Source organism: Pelobates fuscus, chromosome 3, assembly GCF_036172605.1.
Source record: "Pelobates fuscus isolate aPelFus1 chromosome 3, aPelFus1.pri, whole genome shotgun sequence".
NCBI classification, from domain to species: Eukaryota; Metazoa; Chordata; class Amphibia; order Anura; family Pelobatidae; genus Pelobates; species Pelobates fuscus.
The window spans coordinates 73153468-73173358 of NC_086319.1; positions in this window are offsets into that span (position 1 = coordinate 73153468).

Here is a 19891-nt window from a genome sequence, read left to right on the forward strand (position 1 = left end):
AAATAACAAAATGGGGGAACTAGAGGCATTAGTATACACTAAACAATATGATATAATAAGCATAACAGAAACATGGTGGGAGGAGATACATGACTGGGCAGTTAACTTAAATTGTACCCAAAAATAATTCAGCGCTAGTAATCACAAAATTAGTCAAGGTAGGCAGCAACCCAAATGAAGGAAAACCCCTCGGATCCTTCGGTGGATAGATACAAAAAGATATGGAAGGGCTGCGCCAAATAAGGGTAGATAGTCCAGTAAAGTATTGCTAGGGTGCCAATAGATGGTCTAGGATACTTGATAGAGTTCCTCTGTGGATGCGTCTAGTGTAGACCGTTCCGTATATGTAAATACACATATGTATTTACATATACGGAACGGTCTACACTAGACGCATCCACAGAGGAACTCTATCAAGTATCCTAGACCATCTATTGGCACCCTAGCAATACTTTACTGGACTATCTACCCTTATTTGGCGCAGCCCTTCCATATCTTTTAGTTAACTTAAATTGGTACACGTTATTTAGGAAGGATAGGAAAAACAAGAAGGGTAGTGGGGTATGTTTGTAAGTCAACCATGAGTTAAAGTCAAATCTCAGGCATGTGGAGTGTGACGGGGAAAATGTGGAAGCTTTATGGGTAGATATCTGCTTGGGGCAAACAAAGGGAAATCAATTATTGGTTGGGATATGTTATAAACCACCAAATGTTAATATTAATGAGGAAGAACTGCTGTTAGAGCAAATTGGGAAAGCTGCATATCTGGGTAACACATTAATTATTGGAGATTTTAATTACCCAGACATAAATTGGGATAGAGGGACTAGTACTTCAGCAAGGGGAATCAGGTTTTTGAATGTGTTAAATGACACCTTCATGTCACAACTGGTACAAGCACCAACTAGAAAGGATGCTTGTCTGGATCTCGTTATAGCAAGCAATGTAGATCTTTTGACCAACATTCTAGTAAGGGAACATTTGGGAAATAGTGATCGCGATGTGGTATTTTTTAAAATAAACTAAAAAAAAACAAAAGCACGTGGGGTATACTAAAATGTATAATTTAAAAAAGCAAATTTTAATAGGATTAGGGCAGCTCTACAACATATTGACTGGCATAAACTCCTTACCGAAATAAACACTGAGGATAAATGGAAACTGTTCAAACAAATATTAGAAAGGTAGCATTTAGATCAGACAAATCAGAGGCATCTTATCTAAGATATAAGGAAGCCAATAATGCATGCAAAAAGGCAATTAAAGTGGCTAAACTAGAAAATGAGAAATTGATAGCCAAAGAATGCAAAACCAACCCCATTTTATTTTTTTTCAAATACATCAATTCTAAAAAAAACTAAAAAGGAAAGTGTAGGCACACTGGAAACAAAGATGGGTCTGTTAGTTAATGAAGGCCAGGAAAAGGCAGACAGTTTAAATAACTATTTCTCTCCATTATATATTAATGAGGATCCTATGGCAAGAGATATGCAAATGATTGCTGCAAAAACACTTGCATATAACTTGTGATTGGATGACTCGAGACAAGGTGCTACAGCAGTTAAAGAAAATGCATGTAAATAAACTCCGGGGCCTGACGGTATTCACCCACAAGTACTTAAGGAGCTAAGTGGGGAAATAAGTGAACCTCTGTATTTAATCTTTCAAGATTCTTTTGTTTTAGGTATTGTACCGGAGGATTGGAGGAAGGCAGATTTTGTTCCTATATTTAAAAAGGCTTCAAAATCTTTGCCTGGAAATTATAGACCTGAAAATGCATCTCTACAAGGAAAGTTTAGTGTCTCCATGCAGAGGATGGGGACACTGTATGTCTGTGCAGCACTGCCCCAGGAAGCTGCTCTAGTAGCCATCTGAGGATTGGCCAGTGGCTGTAATGTAAACATTAGCTTTTCTCTGAAAATTAAGTTGTAGTTGTTCTGGTGACTGCAGTTTCCCTTTTAATATGGAACCTGAAGATCTATGGCTAGTATTATGAGCCTTTTGGGCAGATTGAAAATCATAAACAGGCATATTTAAATTTGTATTAAAGCCACAAAACAGAAGTGGATTAATCTGCGAAACTACCGCCAAGTGGCTCTCACACTTAGGGACATCCTATAAGCACATATATTCAGGGACCCGGTCGCAGAAACTATCAGCCAGTAAGCTAAACCCTGCACTACCAGAACTAGCTCTGGAGAACTAATAGAATCACCTCCCACTCTTCTCTCGCTGAGTCACATGCGCTCCGAGACAGCGAAATAGTACAATCAAAGGCATTGGAGCGCAGGCATGACATTATAGAGACATTATGGGGGAGGGAACCTATTAGCAATGCCCAAATGGGCATTATGAATCAAAAAAGGATTCCACTAAACACTGGATTTTGTGAAAAAAAAAAACAGAATTCCGACCGCATTGGCAGTTCTCAGATTTACTAATGCCAAATGCAGTTAGGGTTTGGTCAGTATGACCAGTTCTGTAATTTGCATCCGAACCAATTTACAGCACCGGGATCGGAGATTTATCAACTACCACATGGGGCCAGGGCCGGCGCGTCCATAAGGCGGCACAGGCGGCCGCCTTAGGGCGCACCGGCTCCGGGGGCGCAAGATTTCAGTGACCGGCAGGAGGGAAGCTCTCCCTCCTGCCGGCCACCATCTCCGCCCCCAGTGCGGCAGGGCTGCGATCAGGCGCTGCGAGGGAGCTCTAACCTCTCTGCTCTGCTCCCTCGCGCGCTGTCTAGTGATGCCGCGGGAGCTGGAATATGACGTCATATTCCGGCTCCCGCGGCATCAGCAGACAGCCCGCGAGGGAGCAGAGCAGAGAGGTTAGAGCTCCCTCGCAGCGCCTGATCGCAGCCCTGCCGCACGCCGCCCTGCAGCCCCACTGGACCCCAGGGAATGATCCACACCAGCTCTCCAGGTAGGGAGGCTGGGTGGATATTATTTATGTATTAAAATTAATTGTGAATGTATGTGATGTGTCTGTGTGTGAGAGTGTCTGTGTGTGTGAGTGTCTGTGTGTGTGTGAGTGTCTGTGTGTGTGAGTGTCTGTGTGTGTGAGTGTCTGTGTGAGTGTCTGTGTGAGTGTGTGTGTGTGTGTGTGAGTGAGTGTCTGTGTGTATGTGTCTGTGAGTGTGTCTGTGAGTGTGTGTCTGTGAGTGAGTGAGTGTGTGTGTCTGTGTGTGTGAGTGTGTGTGAGTGAGTGTGTGTCTGTGAGTGTGTGTGTCTCTGTGTGAGTGAGTGTGTGAGTGAGTGTCTGTGTGTCTGAGTGTGTATGTGTCTCTGTGTGAGTGAGTGTCTGTGAGTGTGTGTCTGTGAGTGTGTGTCTGTGAGTGTGTGTCTGTGTGTGTGTCTGTGTGTGTGTGTGTGTGAGTGAGTGTCTGTGAGTATGTGTCTGTGTGTGTGTGTGTGTGCGTGAGTGAGTGTATGTGAGTATGTGTCTGTGTGTGTGTGTGCGTGAGTGAGTGTATGTGTTACTGTGAGTGACTGTGTGTCTGTGAGTGACTGTGTGTGAGTGAGTGAGTGTCTGTGTGTCTGTGAGTGTATGTGTCTCTGTGTGAGTGAGTGTGTGAGTGAGTGTCTGTGTGTCTGAGTGTGTATGTGTCTCTGTGTGAGTGAGTGTCTGTGAGTGTGTGTCTGTGTGTGAGTGTCTGTGTGAGTGTCTGTGTGTGAGTGAGTGTCTGTGAGTATGTGTCTCTGTGTGTGTGTGTGCGTGAGTGAGTGTATGTGTTACTGTGAGTGACTGTCTGTGAGTGTGTGCGTGAGTGAGTGTGTGCGTGAGTGAGTGTATGTGTGTCTGTGAGTGTGTGCGTGAGTGAGTGTGTGTCTGTGAGTGACTGTGAGTGTGTGCATGAGTGAGTGTATGTGTGTCTGTGAGTGATTGTATGAGTGTTGCATGTGAGTGTGTCAGTGTATGTGTGTGTCTGTCAGTGTGTGTTTGTGAGTGTCTGTCAAATCAGTGAGAGTATCTTTGTCATTGAGTCTGTGTGTGACTATCAGTGTGTCTGTCAATGAGTGTCAATCAGTGTGTGTGTGTCAGATCAGTGAGTCTCTGTGTTTGTCATTGAGTGTGTGTGACTGTCAGAAGAACACTAAGGGACAGGGAAGGGAGGGGACCAATAATGGACGGGGAGAGGGGCTGGTTAAGAGGCACATAGGTGAAGATGTTATTTTTGAATGGGGGGGGGGGGGGGGCGGAAAAATACATCTTCGCCTATGTACCCAAAAATCCTTGCACCGGCCCTGCATGGGGCCTGATGACAAACCAATACATCGGGCAGGATGCACATTTGCAAATTATCATTCACTTGCTTTTTGCAAGTGAATTGATCATTTGAAGAACTATATGCCCGCTATCATAGTGTGGGAGAGACAATAAAATGTCTTTCCCTGCTTAGAGTGCTCATTCTGCAGCGAGCCCACCGTGGGTGAAGATGCCTTATTTTTTATTCTGCCATTTTTTTTTTTGTATTTTAATAACTGGAATCAGAAATCATAGATTTTTATTTGGCCTTTTTGGGGGATGAATAACAGAAGACTTAGAGGAAAGAAAACTTCTGATGGTAAGTACAGATTTTTTTTGATACCCTCCTCACTATTTTTAAGGCAAGTGGGTGTATAGGGACTTTATGTTAGGGGGTGGCTCGGGGATTGGCAGCCCTTAACCACTCAGGGGGGTTAATTTAATGGAGGGGTTGAAAATGGCATGGGTGGTGGTTACTGGAGAGAACACTAGACCACCTTATTTTTAGTATTAGGGCACCCACCTGCTGGCATCCACACTTCAGCTCTTCCACACACACATTGACTTGGTTATTTTGATATACGTGTCTTAACCACATGGACACACAGAATGCTAGATTTCAGGAATAAAACATTAGAACAATAAATCTCCCTAGCATCTTAGACATAAAAATCTAGAGACTTTTAACACAACAGAGGAAAGTTTATTTAAAGTAAGAACAATAAAGATGAGGAATTATCTGGCTACATGTTCCATCAGATCCAGCAGTCATTGTTAACAAATATCTTGATATTTTATTGACTAAAACACATGATATTCAGGGTTGTAATGATTCATTTGCTCTATATTCCATCCACATAAGAGCATTTTGATGTAAGGGGATTGTGGTTGCCATTTCCAAGTCGAGATATTTGTTGCGATCTGGGTTTTTTACTTTTTGCTGTAGAATTGTAAAATGTTTCAAGTTGGTTTTTTTTTTGCCATTGAATAAAAATACTACTTAGGTCATACTGAGGGAATGCAAGTAGCCCTATTCATTGCTATTAGAAAATGATCTGCGTTTGACCAAAATCTGGGTATCTGTATGTGTAACGGCTACCCAGATAGAGAGAGGGTTTCTGCCGTTGAAGACGTCCTTTTTCCCTGCAAGCTGCTGTGGAGCAGTAGGCTGATGTAATCCCATCCACGATATCCAGAGTGAGAAGCAGGTTCAGCTGTAAACAGGAGCAGAATAATATTCCCAAATAATCCCCTTCCAAGAACGAGACGAGGCTACGTTTTGAAGGGTCAAGATGAACTGAGGACTGGAACACCCAGCCTGCTTTTTATTAGAAATAGATACACACAGAACACTCCCAGGGGGAGGAAGAAAACAACCAATAATACAGATGGTAACACCCCCACGTCTCCTCCCCTCAGATAACTACATAACCCAATTAAAATGTCCACATTTTTCCACCAGTTCTGGATGTACCCCAAAAACAGGGGGTACAGCGTTAAATCCGGTAGCGCTGGATAGCTCTCCTTCAGGGGGACAATATATCCAAAAATCACCCCATTCGGATGTATAGTTCGGGAGATACAACGTTCCAAAGTTTTGACCGACCGCACAGACCAACTAGCCGAAATTAGTTCCATGAGTTTTGGCCTTGCGGTCGGTCTCCGTTCGCACGATAAAAAGGTATGATATTCTTGCCATCCATGCGAATCGCGGGGTTCGCTGGAATCCCCATAGATGATTGCATATAACTACCGAACGAGGGGACGTTCGGTAGTTTCCGTACGAACTTATGGAGGTCTGGAGGACTCAGCGGTGTTCGCCTGTTTGCGTATCCGTTTTCAGTTCCATGCGGTTACAGGCAAACACCGCTGTTCGCACACAAGATGGCCGCGAACACGTGCAAAGTCCCGAAATGGCGGCCACCTCTGTATTACACGCGAAATTCGCACGGAACCAGACGAACAGAGGAATGAAACGAATGGATGTGTAAGTTGTAATTCCCTTGTTTGTTTCACATCCACCAGAGGTTGGGAGGGATCTGTTACACTGCTCCCCTTTTGTGGAACACTCCGGCAGACCCGGATTGATCCTTTTCGGGTCAACTTGGGGCTGTCCGGTCCTTTGTTAGGGCAATAGTTCTGTTTGTCTGGACAGACCGTCCGCGTTCCCATTAAACTTGCCAGGGCGGTATTGGATGGAGAAATTGTATGGCTGTAGTGCGAGACTCCATCTCAGTAAGCGTCCATTATCTCCAGCTACTCTGTTCAGCCATACAAGGGGGTTATGATCAGTAATTAAGGTGAATTCTTGACCATACAGATATGGGGTCAATTTCTTTAGGGCCCAGACCAGGGCTAAGCACTCTTTTTCCACTGCCGCGTAACTCACTTCTCTAGGTAACAGTTTTCTGCTGAGATACGCGACAGGGTGTTCGCCCCCGTCTTCGCCGACCTGGCTTAGCACTGCCCCCAGTCCGTACATGGACGCATCTGTGTGGACGACAAATCTTTTGTTAGGGACGGGGGCAGACAAGACAGGTGCATTGATTAAGGCTTGTTTCAAGGTTTGGAATGCTGTTTCACAGGAGGGAGACCACAGGACTACCCTAGGTAAATTCTTCTTTGTTAAATCTGTCAAGGGTTTGGCGATGGCGCTGTAGTCAGGGACAAATCTCCTGTAGTATCCTGCTGTCCCTAAAAATGCTAACACTTGTGTCTTAGTGTGGGGTGTGGGCCAATTGGCTACGGCCTCTACCTTAGCGGGTTCTGGTCGTTGTTTCCCACACCCCACCCTGTGTCCCAAATACTGGACTTCAGCCATGCCAAAGTTACACTTCTCCGGCTTCAGAGTTAGGCCGGCGGCCCTAATCTGATCCAACACAGTCTCTATGTGTTGTAGGTGTTCCCCCCAAGTCTCGCTATAGATCGCAATGTCATCCAGGTATGCGCAAGCGAAGTCCTGGAAGCCATCAAGGAGGCGGTCCACTAAGCGCTGAAAAGTAGCTGGGGCGTTTTTCATCCCGAAGGGCATGACCTTAAACTGGTACAGGCCAAACGGGGTGACAAACGCCGACTTAGGGATCGCGTCCTTGGCCAGGGGAATCTGCCAGTACCCCTTGCACAAGTCAATGGTGGTCAGATAGCGTCCCCTGGCAATGCGATCCAATAGCTCGTCTACTCGGGGCATGGGGTATGCGTCTGTCACAGTTCGGTCGTTGAGGCGTCGGTAATCGACACAGAACCGGGTCGTCCCGTCCTGTTTGGGGACTAGGACGACGGGAGATGCCCAGGGACTGTCGGATGGCTCTATAACCCCTAGTTTTAACATCTCCTGAATCTCCTTCCTCATCTCTTCTTTTACAGCCTCGGGAATTCTATAGGGAGTTTGTCGGAGCGGGGCTTGTCCTGGGGTTTCTACGTAATGGGTCGCTACAGGTGTGTAACCTGGCTCCTGGGAAAAGGTTAATCTCTTTTCAACTAGTAGTTGCTGGAGTTGTTCTCGTTCTGTGGGAGTTAATCGCTCCCCTAGCTGTACTGTATTAAGCAGAGTTTTGGACTCGGGGTTGGCTAATAGATCAGGGATGGGGAGACTGTCAGGGTCCTCAGTGGCGGGGATGCATATGGCGGCTATGTCTTCGGGCCGTTCTTGGTATTCCTTCAATAGGTTTATATGAAAGGACTTCTGTATCTTTTCGTCCTTGCTACTGGCAATGATATAGGTGGTGTCACAGACCTGGGCTACTACTTTGTAGGGGCCTTGCCAGGAGGTCTGCAATTTATTTCCTCGAACGGGTTTAAGTACTAGAACTTTCTGTCCTACCTGGAATGTTCTCAGCCTAGCGTTCCGATCGTACCAATGTTTCTGCCGACCCTGGGCCGCATGGAGATGATCCCGGGCCATCCGGGCTAACTGTTCCATACGGTCCCGCATTTCTAGCACATATGGTACGATGGGGACACCTTCGTGTTCCGTCTCTCCCTCCCAGTGCTCTCGGATGAGGTCGAGGGGGCCTCGCACCCTCCGTCCATAGAGCAGTTCAAAGGGAGAGAACCCAGTGGACTCCTGCGGTACCTCCCGGTAAGCAAACAGGAGGTGTGGCAAAAATCGCTCCCAGTCTCTGTATTCCGCCGTAAAGGTCCGTAGCAATTGCTTTAGGGTACCATTAAAACGTTCACAGAGACCGTTAGTCTGGGGGTGGTACGGTGAACTAAGCAGGGGCTTAATACCACAGACCTTCCACAACTGCTGGGTTAAGTCTGCGGTAAACTGGGTCCCTCTGTCCGACAAGATTTCCTGGGGAAATCCTACTCTGGTGAATATCCCGACTAGCGCACTGGCGACAGTGTCAGCCTGGATATTCGTCAGAGCGACGGCTTCTGGGTAGCGGGTGGCATAGTCCACCACGGTAAGAATGTATTTCTTACCAGAGGGACTGGGGTTAGGTAGGGGTCCTACTAGATCGACTGCCACCCTGCTAAATGGTTCCTCGATCACAGGCATAGGGGACAGTCGAGCTTTCGGATGATCCCCTCTCTTCCCCACCCTCTGGCATACATCACACGTGCTACAGTAACGGCGCACGTCCTTCGAGATTCCTGGCCAAAAGAAGGTCTGAGTGATTCTGTAGGTTGTGCGGTTACCCCCTAGATGTCCTGCTAACGGAATGTCGTGGCCAATTCGGAGAAGCTCCAATCGGTACTTTCTAGGTACCACTAATTGGCGCTTCTGCGAAGGAGCACAGCCTCTCTTCCTGCCTTCGGTTAATCTGTATAATCGGTCCCCCTCCCATATAAAACGTTCCCGCTCATCCCCTCTATTGTCAGCTAGTTCTCGGTACTTTCGGAGGGTGGGGTCCTGTCTAGTTTCCCTCCCAAACTCCTCTGGGGTGTCCCAAGCTAGCGGTCTCTCTGTAGTGTCATTGCTAGGTGTCTGTCGGTGGCTTACCTGGGTCTCCCGACCTGTTGGCAGATCGTCCTCGATACGGGTCTGTGAGCGGGTGGTCACGGGGCAAGCCGCAGCAGTAGTGGGTAAAAAGGCCGAGGCTAGAGGGCCAATATCATTGCCCAACACGACCTCAGCGGGTAGGTTGTCCATAATGCCCACCGTGGTCTTTCCTGACCCGACTCCCCAATCCAAGTGTACCCGGGCGGTGGGTAAGCGAAAGACAGCCCCCCCTGCGACCCGAACAGCAACAGTACGGTTAGACACAAGTTCTGGTTTCACCAGATGCTTTTGTATTAAAGTGATGGTAGCGCCAGTGTCCCTTAGGCCTTGTGCTATCTGTCCATTTACACGCACCTCCTGACGGTGGTGCTGGCGATTATCTGGGGAAGCTGCTTGTATGGGGTTGGCCTCATATAATATTCCCAGGCATTCCTCAGGACTCCCTTCAATTTCCAGGCAGTGAGCAGCAGCGGGGCGTGAAGATGGGCTTTCGGTGTTAGATGTGCGCCTCCAGTTATTATTGGCTGATCCCAACGGGCAAACACGGGCAATATGTCCCAGGTTGCCGCAGCGATGACACGTCACTTTGTAGGATTCCCGGGGCTGGTTGTTAGACCCTTGAGGACGTGGAGGTCCTGGGGGTACTGGGGCCCGGAATTCTGTGCGTGCAGCGTAGGTTGGGGTGCGGGCCTCTGTTCTAGGTGCTGGTCGTGTAGTACCTTGGCTTACTTTTCTCGTTTCCACATATTCGTCCGCTAGTCGTGCTGCCTCATTTAAGTTGGCTGGGCGGCGATCTCTCACCCAATCCTGTGTATCCGCCGCCAAATCTTGGAAGAAATGTTCCATCAAGAACAATTGTAGCACTTCTTCTCCGGTGTTAGCATTGCACCCTTGCATCCAATGTGATGCCACCCTTTGTAGCTTGTTTGCCCATTCCATGTGGGAGTCCGCTGCCTTCTTTTTGGACTCCCGGAAGCGACGGCGATACGCCTCTGGGGTGACTGCGTATCGGGTGAGTAGTGCGGCTTTCACCCGCTGATATTGTGTGATATCTTCGGCCGTGAGTGCCCGAAAAGCTTCATTTGCTTTTCCTGAAAGTTTTCCAGCCAGAATAGTAACCCATTGGTCTGGGGGTATCTGGTGCAGTGAGCACTGCCGCTCAAAATCTGCCAAATATCCATCAATTTCTTCCTCATTTTCTGCAAACGCTTTAAATGCAGTAAATGGTATTTTCTTCCCTGCAGCAACGGGAGGAGGAGTAGGAACTATATGTGTACTAGCTTGTTGCGCCAATACATGTTCCGTGTCTTGCCTCCTCTTAGTCTCGATCTCCTCTTTTGCGTTCTTGAACAGTCTGTCTATTAGCTCCGTGGTCTTTTCTGGATATAATGCTAATCTTCGCTGTACAATAGCAGTGAGTACATCGTTCTCGCTGACCGGTGCAATAGGTTCAGTTACCTCCATGGATCTATCCATTTCGTCCAGCTCCAGTAGGTCAGCTATCAGCTCTCTCCTTGGTCTGTTACTGGCACTCCTACCACGATTCTCCAATAGATCTTTCAGTGTGGGTCTTTTCAGCTTGGCATACTGAGACTCCATTCAGCACTTGCTCCTTGGGCAAAAAGAACCATCCCACCGCTGCCACCAATGTAACGGCTACCCAGATAGAGAGAGGGTTTCTGCCGTTGAAGACGTCCTTTTTCCCTGCAAGCTGCTGTGGAGCAGTAGGCTGATGTAATCCCATCCACGATATCCAGAGTGAGAAGCAGGTTCAGCTGTAAACAGGAGCAGAATAATATTCCCAAATAATCCCCTTCCAAGAACGAGACGAGGCTACGTTTTGAAGGGTCAAGATGAACTGAGGACTGGAACACCCAGCCTGCTTTTTATTAGAAATAGATACACACAGAACACTCCCAGGGGGAGGAAGAAAACAACCAATAATACAGATGGTAACACCCCCACGTCTCCTCCCCTCAGATAACTACATAACCCAATTAAAATGTCCACATTTTTCCACCAGTTCTGGATGTACCCCAAAAACAGGGGGTACAGCGTTAAATCCGGTAGCGCTGGATAGCTCTCCTTCAGGGGGACAATATATCCAAAAATCACCCCATTCGGATGTATAGTTCGGGAGATACAACGTTCCAAAGTTTTGACCGACCGCACAGACCAACTAGCCGAAATTAGTTCCATGAGTTTTGGCCTTGCGGTCGGTCTCCGTTCGCACGATAAAAAGGTATGATATTCTTGCCATCCATGCGAATCGCGGGGTTCGCTGGAATCCCCATAGATGATTGCATATAACTACCGAACGAGGGGACGTTCGGTAGTTTCCGTACGAACTTATGGAGGTCTGGAGGACTCAGCGGTGTTCGCCTGTTTGCGTATCCGTTTTCAGTTCCATGCGGTTACAGGCAAACACCGCTGTTCGCACACAAGATGGCCGCGAACACGTGCAAAGTCCCGAAATGGCGGCCACCTCTGTATTACACGCGAAATTCGCACGGAACCAGACGAACAGAGGAATGAAACGAATGGATGTGTAAGTTGTAATTCCCTTGTTTGTTTCACATCCACCAGAGGTTGGGAGGGATCTGTTACAGTATGTAACACATAGTATTGGGAAGCCTCAGGGTGGAGTTAAACTGCATGTGTGTTTTTTTATTTTTATTTTTTAAATGAACTGTCTAATTTTGATCAGGCATATTAAACAATTTTAGCACAAACTTTAATATGCATTACGTATCCAGGTGCCTTGAGCGCCCCTTTAACGAAACCTACCATTTGCTTTTAAAAAAATATATGGTATTGTTCCAAGCAATGATACATTGTACACATGTCTTGAATGGGTCTTTACAAACACACTTAGCTACCAACCATAATGTTTTGCAAAACTTTTAGAATTTGGTATGTTTAAACACCTGCCTCCATTTTATCATCAATTCTTCATTATCTTCCTAGACAACAATTATATTTACAGTTACATAATAAATGCCATGTTAGTTTATCCATTTAAAAAAAAAAAAAGTGCCTGAATTAGCTTTCTGAGTAATCCCTTATTGATACAGTAAATTAAGCGGAATCTGTTGAAAGACAGCCATAAATACCTGAATAGCAAATCACGTAAACATTGTAGAAACATTGTTTACTTTCCATATCACATACAGTATCTGTAATTGGGCATCTCTGAAATGGAGTACAACCTTCAAAGACAATTGTATACAAAAGCTATAATGCAACTGTACATTTGATGGAAATCTATAGATAGACAGACAGATAGATACACACACACAGGGGGTCGATACAAACAAACGTCTGAACAAAAAGAATACAATACACACATGTGCGTAGGTAGAGGGTATTGTGTATGGGCAATACAACTAGGAAACCCATTCCGCTGACCCCACCCCTTTACTTACTCGCAATAACCAAACCACAGACTTGATGAAAATAGGCCACAGCTTTATAAAATATTATAAATATATACATATATATATATATATATATATATATATATATATATATATATATATATATCTTCAACATCAACTTTATAACATATTGATATAATATATAACCTACTCAGTAAATAAGTAACGTCATTATAACGTCATTGAGTATCTGTGACGAACGCCCCCTTGCCTGGACGTTCGCCACGGGCTCCTGGAGGAGTGTGGAGGCTAGCCTCCTGCCCACTGACTATGGGCCATAGAAAAGTTTGGTAAAAAGACTTGGTTCGTGGGGTTTATTTGCACCGTTCGAAAACCAAACAACCGCACAAACCAGGGACCACCCGGGAGCTTGTTAATCCCTATTAACACCTTGGAACGGTTCTCACCGTTCTCACACTAGTGTTCTAATTGTTCGTCTGGGTGGAAGTAATTTGTATGAACAACCACGAGGTGGCAGCCATCTTGTTCACATGAATGCAGGCAGCAGTGTTTGGTCGTTGAGTTCATGGAACTATAACCGGACACTGAAACTCCCGAACACCACTGGACTTCCATCATCGCCTGCATTCGATTCTATAGATCCTAGAAGAACACTGTTCGGTGGAATCGTTTGTCTGGATGAGGGGAACAAGCTCCATGGTTCAAATAGTGACTACGTTCGGTATTTTATTCATTTTTATGTTACCAAAGTTGACCGACCACTAGCCCTGATTTAATGGAACTGTTTTGGGCATAGGACCATGTGGGCAGTCGGTCTATTAATTGTCTTCCATGGAAATCTGGAACCCCTGAACCGATCTGGGTGATTTTTGGATATGTTGGGGTTTTCATGTGTTTTGAAGGTACTTTTGAAGGTGTTTGTAAATTGTATGTTTTTCTGCCTGGAGATAATTGAGTTTGTACAGTTCCTGACTCAATTATCTCCCAGGCATAGGGGAGGGATTATCCTGTTTTGTGTGGGAGTGGTCATGGGCGTGTTTTCTGTCTCCTTATACTGCATAAAAGCAGGCCATTGAGCCTGGATTAAACAGATCATCTTACCACTTCATGAAGTCTAGGCTCATGTTTGGGGAATTGGGAGCTATATTCACACTTTTAATCACTACAGCGCTTGGGACTTGGGACATTCTTCATGGATGTACTCAGCTGGAGAACTGGGATCCGTTACAGTACCACCTTGCCATCCAAACACAATCACTTGGGCAGCTGCCCTACCCCTTCGTCCCAACCACCACAAAGGCCTTTCTTGGTCCTTCCATTATCATAATGCTTACCACTAGCCAATCATTGACTCAGTGGGCATGTCTGTTATCCATACCTGTACCTGGTGTTAGGGAAGGGATCAGCCCTGACCATACATCTTTCCACGGACCGCTGGTCCAACCCCCAGTTGACAAGGGCCATCTACTGCCTCGCTGTGACAAAACAAACAAGACACAACCAATAAACACCACAAGGGGAGGGAGGGTGGGAAGCTGTTACCAACTAATAATTAAGATGGCTGCTTGGCCTGTAAAATGCCCTCCTATTTATACTGTCACGCCCCTCTGTCCTAACCTCCACCCACCATTCTTAAGACCACCTTACTATTTCCTTCTATACACTCTCCTCACACTCACATGTCCCTGTTCTGTCTAGACCTTGCCTGACTCCTCAGAGTCTATACAGCGTACTCCACTCTAAATTTGCTCTAAAGTTTATAGTTTATGAAGTTGCTGTTCGGAGTACAGCATTTTTGGCAGATCCTGATTACAGGGCCCTAATAAAACCTTGATTTGCCTTAGATTTCCAACAGAATAGAGTTATGGTCTGGGAGCAATCATTAGGTATAGACTTGATAAAAATGAGTACATTTGTAAGCGGTAGAAGGTTTATGTAAAATATGATCATATTGTGTAAATAAAATTATATTATCTTTATATATATGTATGTATGTATATATATATATATATATATATATAGAGAGAGAGAGAGAGAGAGAGAGAGAGAGAGAGAGAGAGAGAGAGAGAGAGATAGATCTATCGCTTGAACACACTATTCCCTTATGGGTTAAATGAAGATTGTGATTTCAATCCTTTCAGGTAAAATAGTCACATGCTACTTGGTAATTTGTTATGAAAATTTGATTACGTTTGTTGCGATATTACTTCTTGGATTAAATTGGGATCGTTATTATTTTTTTAGATCATTACTTCTGCCTGTGACTATTATTATTAATGATTTTATTTCTATTTCTGTTTCCAGTTTTTTTTCGCACTGGGTTTTTCATTTCTGGGTGGCCCCCATCGATCGGATACCTTTCATAAAGATCTTCGGACTTTGGCTTCTTTGGTCTACCTCTCGTATGGGAAGAATTCTATCGACGCAATTATTATACATATTTCTTAGTGTGCCTGTCCTTAGTATTTGTATGTGAATTGACTATTGCCTTTACATACATGTTTATAAAGACACATATATCTAACATTCATTGCCTCTTATTCGATGTGATTACAGAGTTGGTATCTCTTTATATGACTCAAGATGCATTGACTAGATATGCATGCATCCTTGTCTTTCTAATAATTTGGGTCGTCTATTATTATATGGATGTTGGCACTAATTGTGTTTATTTTTGATCAATGGATATATTACTGTACGTCTTTATCATCAGGATGGTATTCCTATTGATATTACATCTGGTGTTGGCTATCAGTTTTCTTTATTACTGATTTTCAGTACTCTTTGTTGTATTTCATTATTGTTCATTTACTTTTTCATTTTTATTCATCTTTTCTATATATACTTTTTCATATAATTTTTTTGCTCCATATAGGAACTTTATTAGGCTCCTTGGGTATTTTTATTTATACATATTTATATTTGTTTTGTCTTTCTACACATTGACAATATAGTTTCATATCAGGGCTCTAATAATGTCGCTTAGCGCATGCGTAGGATGTAGACCGGCTTTGATTGCCGGAAATATTGGAACGCATATGCGTTCCATTTCACTTAGCCTACTTCCGGGTTCGGCAGTCTGAAACACATGATGCTGCTCGCGCCTCGTTTTCGCTTAGGACGGATTGAAGTTTATCCTTTTCAGTAACCTGATCGGTTGGTCCCTGATCTATGTAGGATATTTTCTTCCATGTGTATGTAGTATATGCCTTATCTTTTGCTTATGCTATGATTTCTGGTCTGGTCAATTGAATATTTTGGTATTTGTAATACGATTCATTTCTGACATTGTTACTTATGATCATATGATGTTCTGTTACATATTACTTGTTCAGTATATCAGTCTTTAATGCATATATATATTTGGATGTCTTTAATCTGATTTGTATTATTATATTTATTTGCAATTTCTTTTGATGTTGTATGTTGTATGTATGATAGGTGTATATACTATTGAGTTTGTTTCCTTGGTAACCATAAACAGGTGTTTGATGGTTGGGAGGATCTCAATCACTATGGGTGGCCACCCATTATTTTCAGGTGTTTTTAATGTTGGTGTTTCTTGTGGGTATATAAGGGGAGAACTCAGTTTCTCAACATGCTCCCTTGATAAAGGCTTCTTGCCGAAACGTTGTTTTTTTTTATTGACTCTGTCCCTGCTTCTCACTGAACTTGGTATGGTTTTTTTGCATTTTTTTTATATGTTTGGGTTTTTGATTATACTAGCATTACAGTGGTCTGTTTGCATGATACTTCTTTCATTTATATATCATGCACTGCGCGTTTATATATGTCCAGAATTTTTTTCTGGTAACTGTTTTACAATAGTATGACTTTGTATCTTTGTTGATAAAATTTAAAGAGACATTCCTATAGTATATACCCATTTAATAAAGATTTTTCATATATATAAAGATTTATGGTTGTGCTCCTTACTCTATTCACATTGTTATGTATTTTGGGTTCTTTAGGGGATAGAGCCTTATGTGGGTGAGCACCCAGCATTTACTTATTTAGCCTTTTCTTTAGGCTATCTTGTCGTTTAGGCGAGTGTGCCCACCTTGTCTCATTTGCATTAGTATATTGTATATTACACAATCTTTTAGGTCAAGGGTGGGGCTATAGTTTAGACTAGAGCTAGGGAACCTTTATTTCTAGGTAAGCATAACTCTGCCATGGCCTACCCAACGTTGGTGGAAGTTATACTCCAGTCTATAATTCAAACTTTCTCTCTTTAGTAATAGGAGCTGGGGGGGGGGGTAATATCTCACTCTCTCTGTTTCCATAGCCCCTCTACTAGTATATCAGTATTGATAGAGGGACCTAATTAATGGCAGCAGCTTTGTCCATGAAAATAATTCAAAATTGAGCAGGTTTGGTTCTGCCCTGAGACTAGTGGCCTCGTACGGGAATGTAACAATCACATTAAAGGAACAGTTTAGTGTCAGGAATAAACATGTGTATTCCTGACACTAAAGTTGTATAAACATAGTTTAGGCTCTGGCACAGGAATCTGCCTCTAGTGGCCACCTGAATGACTGCCACTAGAGGTGTTCCTATATAGAAATGTAAAAACGTCATTTTCTCTGAAAAGGCAGTGTTTGTATTAAATGCCTGCAGTGACACCAGAACATTAAGCTGCAGTTATTCTGGTGACTATAGAGTCACATTGAGATATATACATAGACGTCCTAGTGAACAACAACAAAGTGTTCACTATGGACTGACTTTAATCATTTAATAAAGCTGAAATGTTGCACTACAAGACCCAGTGAGTGCTCTTTGTTTTGGGAATCAAAATTAAGTTGCTATTTAGTTTATACTTGTTTCTTATTACTTTGTTACTTACATTTATTTCACAAGCATAACTGTGAGATGGGATGCTAATCTGCACAATATAGTCATCTTTCTAATTAGAAGTTTGTAATTATATTGAATTGCAATAGACATTATTGTGACTTAACATTCATCTGAGATCAAATGTACCTTGCCTGGTCTAATTGGTAGCTTCTAGAGGACGTTTTCGTGAGACTGTAATGAGCAAGGATAGTGCACAAATGTCTGATTTGATAACATCTGTTTTTTAATAAGTATAATTCGGTAGTTGCCTTTCCCGGTGAGTTAAGGGGCCATTACATACAATATAGTTATTAGAAGCAATGCGGAATGCGTCTTGTTAATTCAGAGGTATACAATGGAGGAGTGTACATTAAATTAAATTAAATTAAAAGAAAATAGCAGACAAGAATATTATTATTATTGCTATTAATGGCATTTATATAGTGCCAACATCTTATGCAGCGCTTTACGATATTATAAAAAGGAAGACATTTAAAAATAAATGAGACAATTACAAATTGTTACAGGAACAATAGGTTGATGAGGACCCTGCTCAAACGAGGTTACAGTTTAGAGGAGGTGGGGTATAAATACACAACAGCGATAGCAAACAAACGACAGTAGCAGAACTGGAGGTGAGAGTGGAGTGTAGCCCGTTAGGAGAGAGCAAGAGACGGGTTTGTGAAATAGAGGTTACTCTGGGAGGCTATGAGCCTTTCTAAAAGAGTGGGTTTTGATGGACTTCTTAAATGATTGAAGACTAGGGGAGAGTCTAATGGAGGTAGGCAGGTTGTTCCAAATTAAAGGAGCCACCCGAGAGAAGACCTGTACCGACAAGTTAGCAGAAAGGGTTAGTATTTTTGAACTGACTCCGATGGGGCAAAGGATGTTAATGTAAGGATTGACAGAGGGGCGAACTGTGAGAGGAGAAAAATCAGCCTAACTTCAGCATTCATTACAGACTGTAGCGAGATATTAAGACTTCTGGGGGGACTAGTTAGGAGAGAATTACAGTAAAAAATGCAAGAAATTACTAGACCATGAACATGTTCCTTAGCAGCATCTTGCGTAAGAAAGGTGTGAATGCAAGCAATGTTTTGAAGGTGGAATCGGCAGGACATGGCAACAGATTGGACATAAGGTGTAACGGTGAGGCCAAAATCAAAGATTACACCAAGACAGTGAGCTCGCAAGGATGGGCTGATGCAGGCAATGTTTTGAAGGTGGAATCGGCAGGACATGGCAACAGATTGGACATAAGGTGTAACGGTGAGGCCAAGATCAAAGATTACACCAAGACAGTGAGATTGCAAGGATGGGCTGATGCAGGTACCATTAACTTACAGGTAGCGTGAAAGAGGAGTATTAGTATTATGAGGAGGAAAAATTAGAAACTCAGTTTTAGAGAGATTGAGTTTCAGAAAGTGAAAGGATATCCAATCAGAAATGGAAGAAAGGAATTCTAAGGTATACCACTGATGCATGCAAAATATTAATAAAAAAAACAGAGAAGCATTATGCAGAAATATGCAAGCAGTAGCACATGCACGTAGTATTGCAATCAGTTGTTGAAAAATGCAAGATATTTTGCACATTATAATTCATCACGGTGTTAAAAAAAAAATACTTCTAAACTCGGTCAAAAATAAAGGTGAAAATCTCTTGCTGGTAATCAATAGGAACATACCAATACAAATGTCTAAGAATCGCTATGTTTTTAACCCCATAGTGTGAAAGTGGGTAGATAATCGATTTCTTATATTTTCTGTATAAATGGTGGATTATCTATGAACTCTCCTGTATATAAAGCCGGAAGAGGCCATAGAAAGATGTCCACATACGCCGTGTTCGTGATATCGAATGGAACAAGTTCCCTTTTAAATGAGACCTCAGCTGAGGACTTTGCATAGGAAATATATCTGTCTTGACCACACAGATTTCTAGATGCATGATATCTTAATAGTCTTAGGATGTTATACCACATGGCAAGACACATTTCCCATTAATTTCATAGTTAGCAATTTGTAGTTATTAAATCCCTATAAGAACATCTAAGGGTTAATTCACCAAACAGCAAATTGTGTAACAAGGACTTGCACATTTTAGACCAATATCCAAACTGGAAAATAATTCTCAAATTCAATTAATTTTCTATCTAGGTTATTCCGACATAAATTTGCAACTTCCCAACTTCAATTTAAAATAATGTAAAGTTGGTTGAATAATAATAATAATAATAAGTTTGTTTCATTGCATTTATGAAACTTAGAAACATGTTACTGCTCTCCATGGTCCTGAAGTAATATATGTTTCCATCTTTAACCTGCTCTTTTGTAATACTAAACTAGCTTCAAGCTTGGACATACGAATAGACAAGAATGTTGTGATATCTCTACATTCACACAGGTGAGTCAATCAGTAGATCGTCCACTGTCAAACAAACACCTGTATACTGGTAGTG